Source organism: Lepidochelys kempii, chromosome 2 (assembly GCF_965140285.1).
Source record: "Lepidochelys kempii isolate rLepKem1 chromosome 2, rLepKem1.hap1, whole genome shotgun sequence".
NCBI classification, from domain to species: domain Eukaryota; kingdom Metazoa; phylum Chordata; order Testudines; family Cheloniidae; genus Lepidochelys; species Lepidochelys kempii.
Window position 1 is genome coordinate 118,912,129 of NC_136381.1, and position 14,045 is coordinate 118,926,173.

Genomic DNA, 14,045 nt, shown 5'->3' on the forward strand with positions numbered 1-14,045 from the left:
CTCTTGCAGCTCATTATTGCTTTAGTAAAGTGACATGAAGGGAAAAGGCCCTATTACTTTAAATAATTCCCTGAGGCTTTGTTGATGTTACCTTGTTTCTTGGCCTTCCAAGTGAATACTGCTCTTTAAAAAGTGTTCACCTGGCAGGCAGACATACAGATCTTCTCGTTTTATATTTATTTCCAATGTTAGAAATAACCTCTTGCCCAAGGCTGGAGCACTAAAAAGCTTGAAAGTGCAGAAGATTTTTTAAAATGCTGTAAAGACTCAAATCTGATATTTTCAAAAGAGAATAGAAAAAGTGGTTGCATATCTGCATATTATCAGGGCAGCACATCCTGCATTGCAAGCTGCTGCTCTGGCAGATCTCAGCATGTGACTACGGGCAATGTTTCCATGCCTATTTGTGACCAGTATGGCCACTGTTCAGTCCACACTTTAGATGAAACCATTATATAATCAACCACATGCTTCATTCTGACTGTCCAGGCTAGGACAATCTCCCTAGCCATTTGCTTATCAGTAGCTGCTAGTAATGCTGTGTGAGAATAACTTTGTCAACTGCAGGTCCAGAACAGCTCATTCAGCTTGAATGTGTTCAGGAAAGATATAATTATAAAAATGTCTGATGGCATTTTGAGATGTCTTAATTCCTTCCACTCAAGACTTGTATCTTAAAAGGGCACATTTCAGAGAGGGTGAAATGCGCTTAATTTAGGCCCAAAATGTAGTTGTTCTTTAAAGGGAATTACAAACCCTAACTACAGCAGAAAATGTTTTCATGGATTTAAGAAATGTGGCTGGGATTTTGCCCACTAACTTCTTTTAAGTCAATGGGGCCATATACAACAGCATTGAGCCGTCTCGTGAGATTCAAAGAAACTGCTGTGTAGTTTTAGCACATCAGATGAACAAAGTGCAAAAAGTAAATGGCAATAAGGTGGAAAGTCAATTGTTTTAATAATCAAAGGTTTCAGCAACATAGGTAGATTGAAAAAAAATTCTTGTTGTGTCTGACTCTCTCTAATCCCTTTGCCTGTAAAGCCAGGGGCCTTAATTACCATCTGACAATCTGTGTATGGTGCAAAAGGAAGATAAAACTGCCACAATGGGGCCAAATTTTGCTAGTGTAAAACTGGAGTAACTCCACTGGCTTATTTCTGTTTTACATCAGTATAAGTGAGAGCAAAATTTGCCCCATAACACCTCCTAAAATAGCTTTCCTAGCTATATCGCCACTTATAATCACAGTGTTAAAGATCTCTGTCTACAGTATCCTGACAGGATAAGACTGATGAGTTTTACCTTACAATTACTGCTGACATCGGAGTGTCCTTTAAATTCAATCTGAATTGCCTGTATTTCTCAGCAAGCCTGTTGGAAATATTTCTTTTCCAGAGTGGTACGTGGTCTGGCTCTGGTGAAAGATAAAGCTCACGGCGTAGCCCCTTACTGGTTAAAATATTTTCAAAGCTGAAGCTGTGGAAACCTGTACTCAAGCAAGAGAGAAATGAAAAATATAGACTGAACCTTCAGTTCTCTTGGCCAAGATTTTTTGTCACCAGCAGTGATTTTGGCTGCCTCAATGTTTGGGGGACTAACTTGTGACACCTTAAAGAGAGCCCAGTTTTCAGAAAGCACTGTGCACCAACCCCCTGGAAATCAGGATCTCTTAAAGTGTCACAAATTGGGCACCAAAAATTACTAGTCATTTTTGAAAATCTTGGCCCTCAAACATTATTTTAAATAATCTATTGCAGCACAGAACCTGCTTCTTTATATGGCGTGGCTGTGTTGGCAGAGTCTCTGAAATCTATCCAGGACTGATGCCTGTCATGAAAAGTGCCATCTTGAAATTTTTAATAACCAGAAGTAGTTGGAAACTTTTTTTCTTTTCCTTTTATGCTGAAGATGGCACCTCTAGTAGCTCAGAGCCCCTCAACACCAGACTAATGTATTGGGTCAGTACTGCCAACAGGGAAAGATTGACACTGAGTGAGCAACACCACTTTCAGCAGCATCGAGGTTAGTGTTGACCTGGCTTGACCCTGTTTAGTTTGTATGTACTAAGGAGATCACAGACCTAAGTGGTATGGCCCCAAGCAAATTAAATGAAATCTGAACATAAGTTTGGGATTTTTGGGCTTGTAACAATGATACTTTAAGCAGAAACATTAAACTTCATTTATCCTGTTTGAATTCTGCTTTCTGGACCTGTCCTAATAAGTATTGCCGTTATGAGCAAGTATTTCCCACAGCAACCATCTTTGCATTATTAATAACTAAATCAATTTGGCTTTCTAGAGTAAGAGCTTTCCTTAATATGTCCGACCACGTTCAAATAACAGTCTTTCAGGAATTCATGTAAGGTTTTCCCACTAATTGGTTTCTAAGCATGTCATCAATCTTATCACTAAATTCACATGGTTAGGTGCTTGTTCCCTAATGCAGAGACTAAGGCACAGCTGAAGAGATGAAGGATCAAAGAAGTGGAGCACAAATAAAACTAAGAATGAAGATGAATAACAACATTCCACAGCATGAGGGGTGAGAATAAAGGGACAGACATTTATCTGTTGCATTTAGAAGAATGAGAGTTCATCAGAATGGGAATTTACAGGAATAGTGGAAGTTTGAGTTTGCTTGAGCTCCATGACTGAGGTAACAAAATGACGACTAGGGGGTGAAATACTCTAATTAATTCCTGATTGGTCTTTCTCAGGCAAAGATACCATTAAAGTCAACCACTGTCATCAGATAATTCAATGGGCCAGCACCGTTACCAACTCCTGTGATTTTTATTGTGAGTCCTGCGATATCGGGGTGGTTTTTTTTAAAGCCCTAGTTCCTGAAGTCATGCCATTATATGAGAATCACAACTATCTTTTTTTTTTTTTTAAAGAAGCATGTTCCTAGCCCTCATGGTTGTGGAGAGAAGTTGGAAAATGTGACCCCTAAATCAGAATGCAAATACAAAGACCGCAAAATGTATTATTTTAAAAAATCATATGATTTTTTTGTGTGTGGATGCTGACTCATTATTTTGAATCTTGAGGCTGGCAATACAGCAAAAGGAGGAAATGATTTGAGAATCATTCACTTATTTATATGCAGTAATACAATACTTCTGTTGTAACCACATTATTTAATCACGTCCATAGGATAACAGTTAAAGTTTTAAAGGTTTTTTTTAGTAAGCATATACTTTAATAAAGGGGAAATGTATTTTATATCATCTGTGATGGAAGGAATAGAATACAGAAGAGCTTTGCAGTACTCTGCTAAACAGCTGCTGCATTCTGCTCTAGAGTTGGCTGCATTTTAGTAGTGGGTGAAATGATCCTTCTATATAGACCTGATCCCCTAACTGATCTAAACAGGTTGGGATCTCTCTACTTGTTTAGAGCCCCACTTACTTCATAGAATCATAGACTATCAGGCTTGGAAGAGACCTCAGGAGGTCATCTAGTCCACTCCCCTGCTCAAAGCAGGACCAATCCCCAACTAAATCATCCTAGCCAAGGCTTTGTCAAGCCTGACCTTAATAATCTCTAAGGAAGGAGATTCCAACCTCCCTAGGTAACCCATTCCAGTGCTTCACCACCCACCTAGTGAAAAAGTTTGTCCTAATATCCAACCTAAACCTCCCCCACTGCAACTTGAGACCATTACTCCTTGTTCTGTCATCTGGTACTACTGAGAACAGTCTAGATCCGTCCTCTTTGGAACCCCATTTCAGGTAGTTGAAAGCAGCTATCAAAATCCCCCCTCATTCTTCTCTTCTGCAGACTAAATAATCCCAGTTCCCTCAGCCTCTCCTCATAAATCATAGAATCATAGAATATCAGGGTTGGAAGGGACCCCAGAAGGTCATCTAGTCCAACCCCCTGCTCGAAGCAGGACCAATTCCCAGTTAAATCATCCCAGCCAGGGCTTTGTCAAGCCTGACCTTAAAAACCTCTAAGGAAGGAGATTCTACCACCTCCCTAGGTAACGCATTCCAGTGTTTCACCACCCTCTTAGTGAAAAAGTTTTTCCTAATATCCAATCTATACCTCCCCCACTGCAACTTGAGACCATTACTCCTCGTTCTGTCATCTGCTACCATTGAGAACAGTCTAGAGCCATCCTCTTTGGAACCCCCTTTCAGGTAGTTGAAAGCAGCTATCAAATCCCCCCTCATTCTTCTCTTCTGCAGACTAAACAATCCCAGCTCCCTCAGCCTCTCCTCATAAGTCATGTGTTCCAGACCCCTAATCATTTTTGTTGCCCTTCACTGGACTCTCTCCAATTTATCCACATCCTTCTTGTAGTGTGGATAAATTGGAGGGGATAGATCACGATCACGTCCCTCGATCTGCTCGCTATGCCCCTACTTATACATCCCAAAATGCCATTGGCCTTCTTGGCAACAAGGGCACACTGCTGACTCATATCCAGCTTCTCGTCCACTGTCACCCCTAGGTCCTTTTCCGCAGAACTGCTGCCTAGCCATTCGGTCCCTAGTCTGTAGCTGTGCATTGGGTTCTTCCGTCCTAAGTGCAGGACCCTGCACTTATCCTTATTGAACCTCATCAAATTTCTTTTGGCCCAATCCTCCAATTTGTCTAGGTCCTTCTGTATCCTATCCCTCCCCTCCAGCGTATCTACCACTCCTCCCAGTTTAGTATCATCCGCAAATTTGCTGAGAGTGCAATCCACACCATCCTCCAGATCATTTATGAAGATATTGAACAAAACCGGCCCCAGGACCGACCCTTGGGGCACTCCACTTGATACCGGCTGCCAACTAGATATGGAGCCATTGATCACTACCCATTGAGTCTTGTGCTCCAGCCCCCTAATAATTTTTCAAAGGGCTAGCTGTGTCAGCCTGGATCTGTAAAAGCGGCAAAGAGTCCTGTGGCACCTTACAGACAAACAGACGTATTGGAGCATAAGATTTCGTGGGTGAATACCCACTTCATCAGATACATGTAGTGGAAATTTCCAGAGGCAGGTATAAATATGCAAGCAAGAATCAGGCTAGGTATAACAAGGTTAGTTCAATCAGGGAGGATGACGCCCTCTTCTAGCAGTTGAGGTGTGAACATCAAGATAGGAGAAACTGCTTTTGTAGTTGGCTCGCCATTCACAGTCTCTGTTTAATCCTGAGCTGATGGTGTCAAATTTGCAAATGAACTGAAGCTCAGCAGTTTCTCTTTGAAGTCTGGTCCTGAAGTTTTTTTGCTGCAGGATGGCTACCTTTAAATCTGCTATTGTGTGTCATTTTTGTTGCCCTCCGCAGGATGTTTTCCAATTTTTCCACATCCTTCTTGTAGTGTGGGGCCCAAAAATGGACACAGTACTCCATATGAGGCCTCACCAATGTCAAATAGATCGGAATGATCATGTTCCTCGATCTGCTGGCAATGCTCCTACTTATACAGCCCAAAATGCCATTAGCCTTCTTGGCAACAAGGGCACACTGTTGACTCATATCCAGCTTCTCATCCACTGTAACCCCTAGGTCCTTTTCTGCAGAGCTGCTGCCGAGCCATTCGGTCCCTAGTCTGTAGCGGTGCATTGGATTCTTCCGTCCTAAGTGCAGGACTCTGCACTTGTCCTTGTTGAACTTCATCAGATTTCTTTTGGCCCAATCTTCTAATTTGTCTAGGTCCCTCTGTATCCTATCCCTACCCTCCAGCGTATCTATCACTCCTCTCAGTTTAGTGTCATCTGCAAACTTGCTGAGGGTGCAATCCACACCATCCTCCAGATCATTAATGAAGATATTGAACAAAACCGGCCCGAGGACCGACCCTTGGGGCACTCTGCTTAATACCGGTTGCCAACTAGACATGGAGCCATTGATCACTACCCGTTGAGCCCGATGATCTAGCCAGTTTTCTAGCCACCTTATAGTCCATTCATCCAGCCCATACTTCTTTAACTTGCTGGCAAGAATACTGTGGGAAACTGTATTAAAAGCTTTGCTAAAGTCAAGGAATAACACGTCCACTGTTTTCCCCTCTTCAGTATGGTTCCACGCAGGCATAAGTATTAGCTAGCACCGAGCAGCTTGCAAAATCAGGTCCACAATTTGTGATTCTGGATCCCTTTGGATGAAAAGTGCTCTACATAGTAAGGACCTGATTTCTGGAGGTATTGCGCATCCATAACTCCCATTAAAGTCAAACATTTCTGTGAGTGCTAAGCATGTCTGAAAGTCATGCCATAAATGTATATTATTTTTTGTACAAGGTGTGCTCTGTAATAATAGCCTCAACCTTGATTACCTGAATGTCTAAGATATTTTGATCTAACTTTATGGTTAGCACCATCAATATTCTCCCTTCTGAGTGTCTGTTAGCATGCTCTTGCACCCCCAGCCTTTCCCCTCAGCATTTCTGAAGGTCCTGAGAGCAAGGCTATATAATGAGTGCAGCGCCTGTTATCACCTCAATTCCTTCCACTGCAATGGCAGAGAACAATAAGTGACTAGGACTCTGACAAAGAGGGGAAGGTGGGTGGGAAGTGTGAATATGCAGAGCCGTCTCAAAGAACTCCAGTTACAAGTGAGTAACCTTCATTTCTTCTTTGAATGGCTCTGCATATTCCCACTTATGGGATAGACTGATAAGCAGTGCTGAAAATAACATGGAGCTAGGCACAGAGTTGTAAATGAATAGAGACTGCAGCATCGCTCTAACAAATTCAACGTCTGCATTAGCAGCTAAGTCCAAAGCATAATGCGTAGTGAAAGTTGTGAACAAAACTCCAGGCAGCAGCTCTGCAAATCTCCAGAGCAGAGACTTGTTTAATGCAAACAAAAGTGGTTGCCACAGCTTTTGTCCCAGGTCTAGGAGTATCTACTAATGAATAACATTCAACAATAAATAGCTAATTATAAATAGCTAATGATAGGATGCATCGGATGAAGTGAGCTCTAGCTCATGAAAGCTTATGCTCAAATAAATTTGTTAGTCTCTAAAGTGCCACAAGTCCTTCTTTCCTTTTTGTGGATGCAGACTAACACGGCTGCTACTCTGAAACCTGTCAAGGAAGGACAGTATGTGTCAAAGGAGGATGCACAGTAGATAAGTCCTTCATACACTTCTTAATGGCATTATATACAATGATCTACTATCAAATAAAGTATCTACTATCAAACAAGGGCTCACTTGACAGCCATTTCTGCCTTTAACAATGAATTAACCCTTCATTTTTAAAAACATAAAATATTCTAGTGCACAGTGTATGGATACTGAAGCAGAAGAACCACCCTTTCCAGTCATCCAAGTCACAAATCTGGTCTATTCTGACTTGTAACCATGTCTGGTTGACTGCCTCCTAACATTAAGCAGCACATTGCAAACAGCCAACATGTAACTCACAAGCCAAATGCAGCTACAGACACCTTCATCTTTAACATGGAGGATGGCCTGTGGAGATGACAGTTCCCAGCATATAGTATTCCACCTTGATCCAAGTGGTATCACATGATACGACTCGTTACTACCAAAGGCCACGCTTCATCGGTAAAGAGGAGGGCACCTGCAATCTCCACTTCATTTCATACATTTTGGGTGCTGTTATTCCTGTGCTATTGGCAACTTGCATCTCTCCAGCAGAAGCCAGGCCAAATTTTGACACCCCTGCCTGCCTCATAACTATAGATTATACACACATACATTCTCCTTCCTCCTCACTAGTACACTGATAAAGCAGCTCCTTCAGCGGATCCTTCAGTTTGCAGTGAAGTCTGGACAGTTTTATAAACAGTTTGTAGATATCCTCCTCCTTGTTATAGGAGTTAACTTTCTGACACTTTCCTAGAGGGGGCAGTTTCAGGAACGCTTGCTCCCCAGACATCCTTCTTGAAGAGAGATGGCCCTTTATTTCATGGGCCAAGGTAAGTAAACACTCTTGCAAGACAGGCTGAACTCTCCTCTCTCCTTTATAGACAGGCTGAACAAAGTGCCCAGCTGGTGGGAATTGGGCTCTCACATCTTTGGCCTTGCTGCTTTGGATCACAGAAGTCACAATAGTTCCATGACATCACAAAAAGACAACTGAAGGAGGAGAATGTATGCTCCATCATACTAGATAGTGGGCTCAGGAGCTGAGTGGTTACATTCTTCTGCTCTATTGCTTCATATTCTAAGACTAATACTCCAAGATCTTTTAATTTCCTGTGTTATAAGATGAATAGTTATAGGTAGTAGTAATTTGGATTATTAGTAGGATTTGATTATTAGAAATATAGATAGTTTGGTTTTGTGATGACCGGGAAACCCGCATGCAAGTTAATTGCCTACTGGGCACAAAGGTTGCGGATCTCACAAGACTGCTAGATAAATGTATGTGCATTGCTGGGGAGGAGCCAGTGGTCATGATGCATGTAGGTACCAGTGACATAGGGAAAGGTAGGTGAGAGGCCCTGGAGGCCAAATTTAGGCTGCTTGGTAAGAGATTAAAGTCCAGGATCTCCATGGTAGCATTCTCTGGACTGCTTCCAGTTCCACACACTGGGCCAGAACGACAGGCAAAACTGCAGGGCCTCAATGCATGGATGATACAGTGGTGAAGGGAGGAGGGTTTTATTAAGGTTTATTAAGAACTGAGAAACCTTTTGGGTAACAAGAAGCATATGCAGGAATGATGGGCACCACTTAAATCAAAATGGAACCAGATTGCTGGCATGTAAAATTAAAACGGTCATAGAGGATTTTATAAACTATGGGCTGAGGGTAAGCTGACAAGTGTGCATCAGTACACAATTCAGGTGCAGAAATCCCTTAGCAGATGTGTTGACTTTCTAATGTGCCAGGGGGTGCTCCCTGCTCCCCCACTCCACCCCTTCTCCCAAGGCCCCACCCTGCCCCGCCTCTTCCTGCCCCCGCTCCTCCCCTTTCCTCACCAGCACTTCCTGAATGCCATAGAACAGCTGATTGTAGTGGGTGGGAGGTGCTGGAAGGGAGGGGGAGGCACTGATCAGCGGGCCCGCCAGTGGGCGGGAGGTCCTGGGGGGAGGTGGGGGAGGAGCTGATGAGTATTTAAAAAAAAGGAGTATAGTAGTAGGAATATACCACCTGACCAGGATGGTGATGGTGATTGTGAAATGCTCGGGGGATAAAGGAGGCTACAAAGGCAAAAAATGAAGTAATAATGGGGGATTTTGACATCCTCATATTGTCAGGGGATTTTGACTATCCTTATATAGAGTAGGTATATGTCACCTCAAAAATTTCTGGACAGAAATGAATACCTGTAGGAAGAGCTCATCCTGGAACCCACAATGAGAGAGGCAATTCTTGATTTAGTCCAAAATGAAGCACAGGTTCTGGTCCAAGAGGTGAATATAGCTGTAACAGTAACTATAATGTAATTACATTTAATATTCTTGTAGGGGGAAAAGGCCAAAGGCACCCACCCATAATAGCATTTAACTTCAAAAAGGGAAGCTATGCAAAAATGAGGAAGCTTGTTAAGTGGAAAATTAAAAGGAAAAGTCACAGGGATGAAATGCCTGCACTCTGTATGGAAACTTAAAAAACACCATAATAGAGGCTCAAACTAGACATATTCCCCAAATAAATTTAAAAAAAAAACAGTAAGAGGACCAAAAAAAGTCACCATGGCTAAACAGCAGAGTAAAAGAGGCAATTTGAGGCAAAAAGGCATATTTTAAAAAAATGGAAGTCAAATCCTAATGAAGAAAATAGAAAAAGGTATAAACTCTGGGAAGTCAAGTGTAAAAATAGAAGAAGGTGACCCAAAAAAAGAATCTGAAGAGTAACTCCCTAAAGACACAAAAACTATCAACAAAAAAATTATTTAATTCAGAAGCAGGAAGCTTGCCAAACAGTCATTGGGGCCACTGGATGTCTGAGGAGGTAAGAGAGCACACTAGGAAGGGAAGGCCATTGCAGAGAAGCAAAATGAATTCTTTATAATGGTTTTCACTGCAGAGGATGTGGGGGAGATCTCTATATCTGAGCCATTCTTTTTAGTTGACAAATCTCAGGAACTGTCCCAAACTAAGGTTTCAATAGAGGAGGTTTGGAACAAACTGACACATTAAACAGTAATAAGTCACTGGGATCAGATGGTATTCACCCAAGAATTCGGAAGGAACTCAAATATGAAATTGCAGAACTACTATCTGTGCTATGTAACCTATCACCTAAACCAGCCTCTGTACCAGATGACTGAAGGGTAGCTAATGCAATGCTGATTTTTTTAAAAAGGCTCTAGAGGTGATCCTGGAAATTACAGGCCAGTAAACCTAACTTCAGTACAAAGCCAATTGACTGAAACTATAGTAAAGGACAGAAATATCAGACACAGATAAAACATGATTTGTTGGGGAAGAGCCGACACAGCTTTTGTAAAAGGAAATCAGGCTTCACCAACCTATCAGACTTCTTAAAGGGGGTTAATAAGCATGTGGACAAGGGTGATCCATTCCATATAGTATACTTGGACTTTCAGAAAGCCTTTGACAATGGCTCACCAATGGCTCTTAAGCAAAGTAAGCAGTCATGGGATAAGAGGAAACATCCCCTCATGAATCAGTAACTGCTTAAAAGATCGGAAACAAAGGGTAGGAATAAATGGTCACTTTTCACACTGGGGAAAGGTAAATAGTGGGGTCCCACAACGATCTGTACTGGGACCTGTGCTGTTCAACATCTTCATAAATGATCTGGAAAAGGGGAGTGAACAGTGATGTGGCAAAATCTGAAGATGATACAAAATTACTCAACATAGTTATGTTATTTTATCTCCATGTGGAAAAGCATAAGAGCAACTTAATAGCAGAAACAAATTATTTTTTCATTCTCTTAACTCAGAAATGACTGGCACAATTTTTCCTCAGCTTTTCAGAAGAAACAAAATAATTTTTAAGCAGAGGAGAAACTTGGCAAATTCATCCACATAGAGAGAAACTGTGGATAGTTAAAAGTACATGAAAACAAGGTTATACTGGAAATATATAACCTTAACATAATTAAGATTATGAAACCTTAATTAGGCTGGTCAATGTTAGTGACTGCTTCAGTAATAACTGGAGGAAAAAATTTGAGCAAACATACAAGGATTTATGCCCAGATCTTCAAAAGTTAATTCCTGGCTATTACAACCTAATAAATCTTGTGAGAAAGAAACTGGGTTTTTTTCCTTGCATATGTTTGGGACCAATTCCACCATGCCAGCTTTTATGACAGCCTCTGGGCAGGTCTACATTTAAAACACTCCAGCGGCACAGCTTCAGTGAAGATGTTGATGGGAGAGCTTCCCCCATTGGCATAATTAATCCACTTCCATGAGAGGTGGTAGCTATGTTGATAGGTGAAGCCCTCCCGCTGACATAGTGCTGTCTACACTGCGGGGGGTTAGGGGGGGTTAGGTCGGTATAACTGTGTCATGCAGGGGTGTGGATTTTTCATACCCCCTGAACAATGTAGTGTTACCAATATAAGTTTGTAGTGTAGGCCTGGCTACTCTGATGTAGTCATTGTCAGTTCTTCCGATTCTGAAAAGCCTGATCAAGTGTGAAACATAAATATTGATTTGTTTTATACTTAGGGTTGTTTAGTTCACAAAGTAACTGTGGGGTGGGGCTAAGAGCTGGGAAAGTTTATTCGTTTAAGGACTAGACATAGGATAATGGAGCCTTTTCATTGAACATTTTGGTTCCATTCACTGACCATAAAAAAAATGTGTTTAGTAAGCATGAGAACATGCCTAGCTCTTTAAAACTCAAAATATGGCTATTACTACCTATGAAAACAACAATTTTCAGATGTGTGCATATTAAACATATAGCCCAGCCAAAATGGCTTGCCCACAATCTAAAAATAATGTAGACCATAATATATTCTTCAGGTGTTCATTTACCTATTTAGTGTAAATTCAGTCTGAACAGTGTGTACTATCAGTCTCATGTAATATTGCTGCAATCCACATATTAAACCCTAAGCTGTAAGTCCTCCTTAAACCTTTTGATTGGGTCATAATGGCTTTGTGATTGATGACAGAGTAAAATTCTGAAGAACAGAGTTCTAATAAACTTGTACTTATAAAAAGTATACAGCAGCACATTGTGAGATTATTCAATTGAAATCATGATTTATGATTTGCTATGATGTCAGGAAACAAATGTTCAGACTCAACTTTTATGTTATCATTCACCAATTTTATTATACTTTCCGGGTCTTAACTTGGTTTATTATTGATACTTTTAGGATGTTAAAGTGGTGTTTTAAGCAAACATTTATTCCCCCCTCACCAACAGATAGCAATAAACTGCTACATATTTTGTTTCTGTGATTTGATGGCAATATTCCATGTAGTTAAACTTAAGATATATCATTAACTTAATTGATCCCACAGCATAGTTCTTGTCAAATTTTCTCTGCCATTCTAGTCAGGCTCCTCTAATCATGCCATTATGGCACATAAAGGCCACTGTTGTATTCTCTCTCAACACTGAATCTTCCATTTATGCTGCTTCTTATTATAAAGCACTTGGGTCTCAGCCACAAAGAGATTCAGCAATGTGCAAATAGAGAAGATGATCTTAAGAATACTTGATGACACTGCTTGGAGGACAATATTTTATTCCAGGACAATAGAGTTGATAGATTTCACTATGAGGAAGAGGATTCTAGACAGTGTTTTAGTGCCAAAGAGCAGTAGTTTCAATTTAACTGAAACTGTGGGCTTTAAAATAAAGCATAAAATATTGACTTAAAAAAAGCAGAGATTGATATTAGTAAGTATCTGAAGGACAGGGAATACATTTACATGGAGTTTAGTATGGATTTTAATAGCATTTCAGATACGACATTAATATGAAAAGTCAAGGAAATTTGTAGGAAGCAACTCTACAGATATAAAACTAGATGATTAGAAGAATGCAGACAAATAATAAATGGAAACAAGTAGACATGGAGAAAGGTAACAAGTATTGTCTGCCAGTACTTGTCGTTGGAACTAATTCTCTTGGAGCAAGAACAAATTGCGTAGTATTGAAATTCACTAAGAGAAGGAACAGTGGACTCAGATGAGAGAAGTACACAACTGCAAGAGGTTCTGAAGATTTAGTTGTGGTGAGGCAATGGATTTATTTTGTGCAGAAACATGTTTAGTCTCAGCTAAGCACACACACACACACACACACTTCATTTATCACTCATCAAAAAAAGGGGGGGGAATTGAGAGTAAGCATGTTGCATCACAAAACAACAAAATTTTTGAAAAGATTATAAAGGAGTAAAAGAACTGGCAGTTAGTAAAAGAGAAATATATTCCCAACCTTCTCAATCATTGTTTCCAGTAATAAATACTATTACAGGATAGGAGAATCCCAATTTCCTTACTATGTAAAAGAATAAGCACAACTGCTACAAATGGTTTAACTTCTTCTGAAATGATTTGTAACTCCAAACACTTGATTTTTTTACAAGTGCCACTCACGCAAATTGTATCCCAAAACACTTTGTGCAGACTGTAGAATACAGTAATAGAATTAAAATAAAAAGTAGCATCTGTGGCAGAGAGAATAGACATAGGCAAAGGAAGAAAATATGTTTGAAATGAAATGTGAAGTTAGATTTGGTGTAAATGCCTAGATAGACCTACGGTTTAGTCAGTGAAGAGAACTGTTACTTACCTTACAGTAACTGTTGTTCTTCTAGATGATTTCTCCATGTGGATCCCATTCTAGGTGCGAATATGCTCCTGGCACCCAAGATTGGATTTTTTTGGCCAGTAGTGTCTGTTGGGGCCATGCATGCACTCTCCTTGCACCCTGCACTCAAGGACAGAAAGGGCACAGCATCCCCAAACACCAATACAAAAGAGAATTCCAAAGCTAAAGGATTTTGCATTACTGTGGAAGAAGGATGGCTCATGGGATCTGTGTGGACAAAATATCTTGAAGAACCACTGTTACTTACATTACAGTAACTGTTCTTTCTTTGAGTATTTGTTCATATGGAGCCAACTCTAGGTGATTGTCTAGCAGTTGTCTCCCTAACGAGGTGAATACCAGG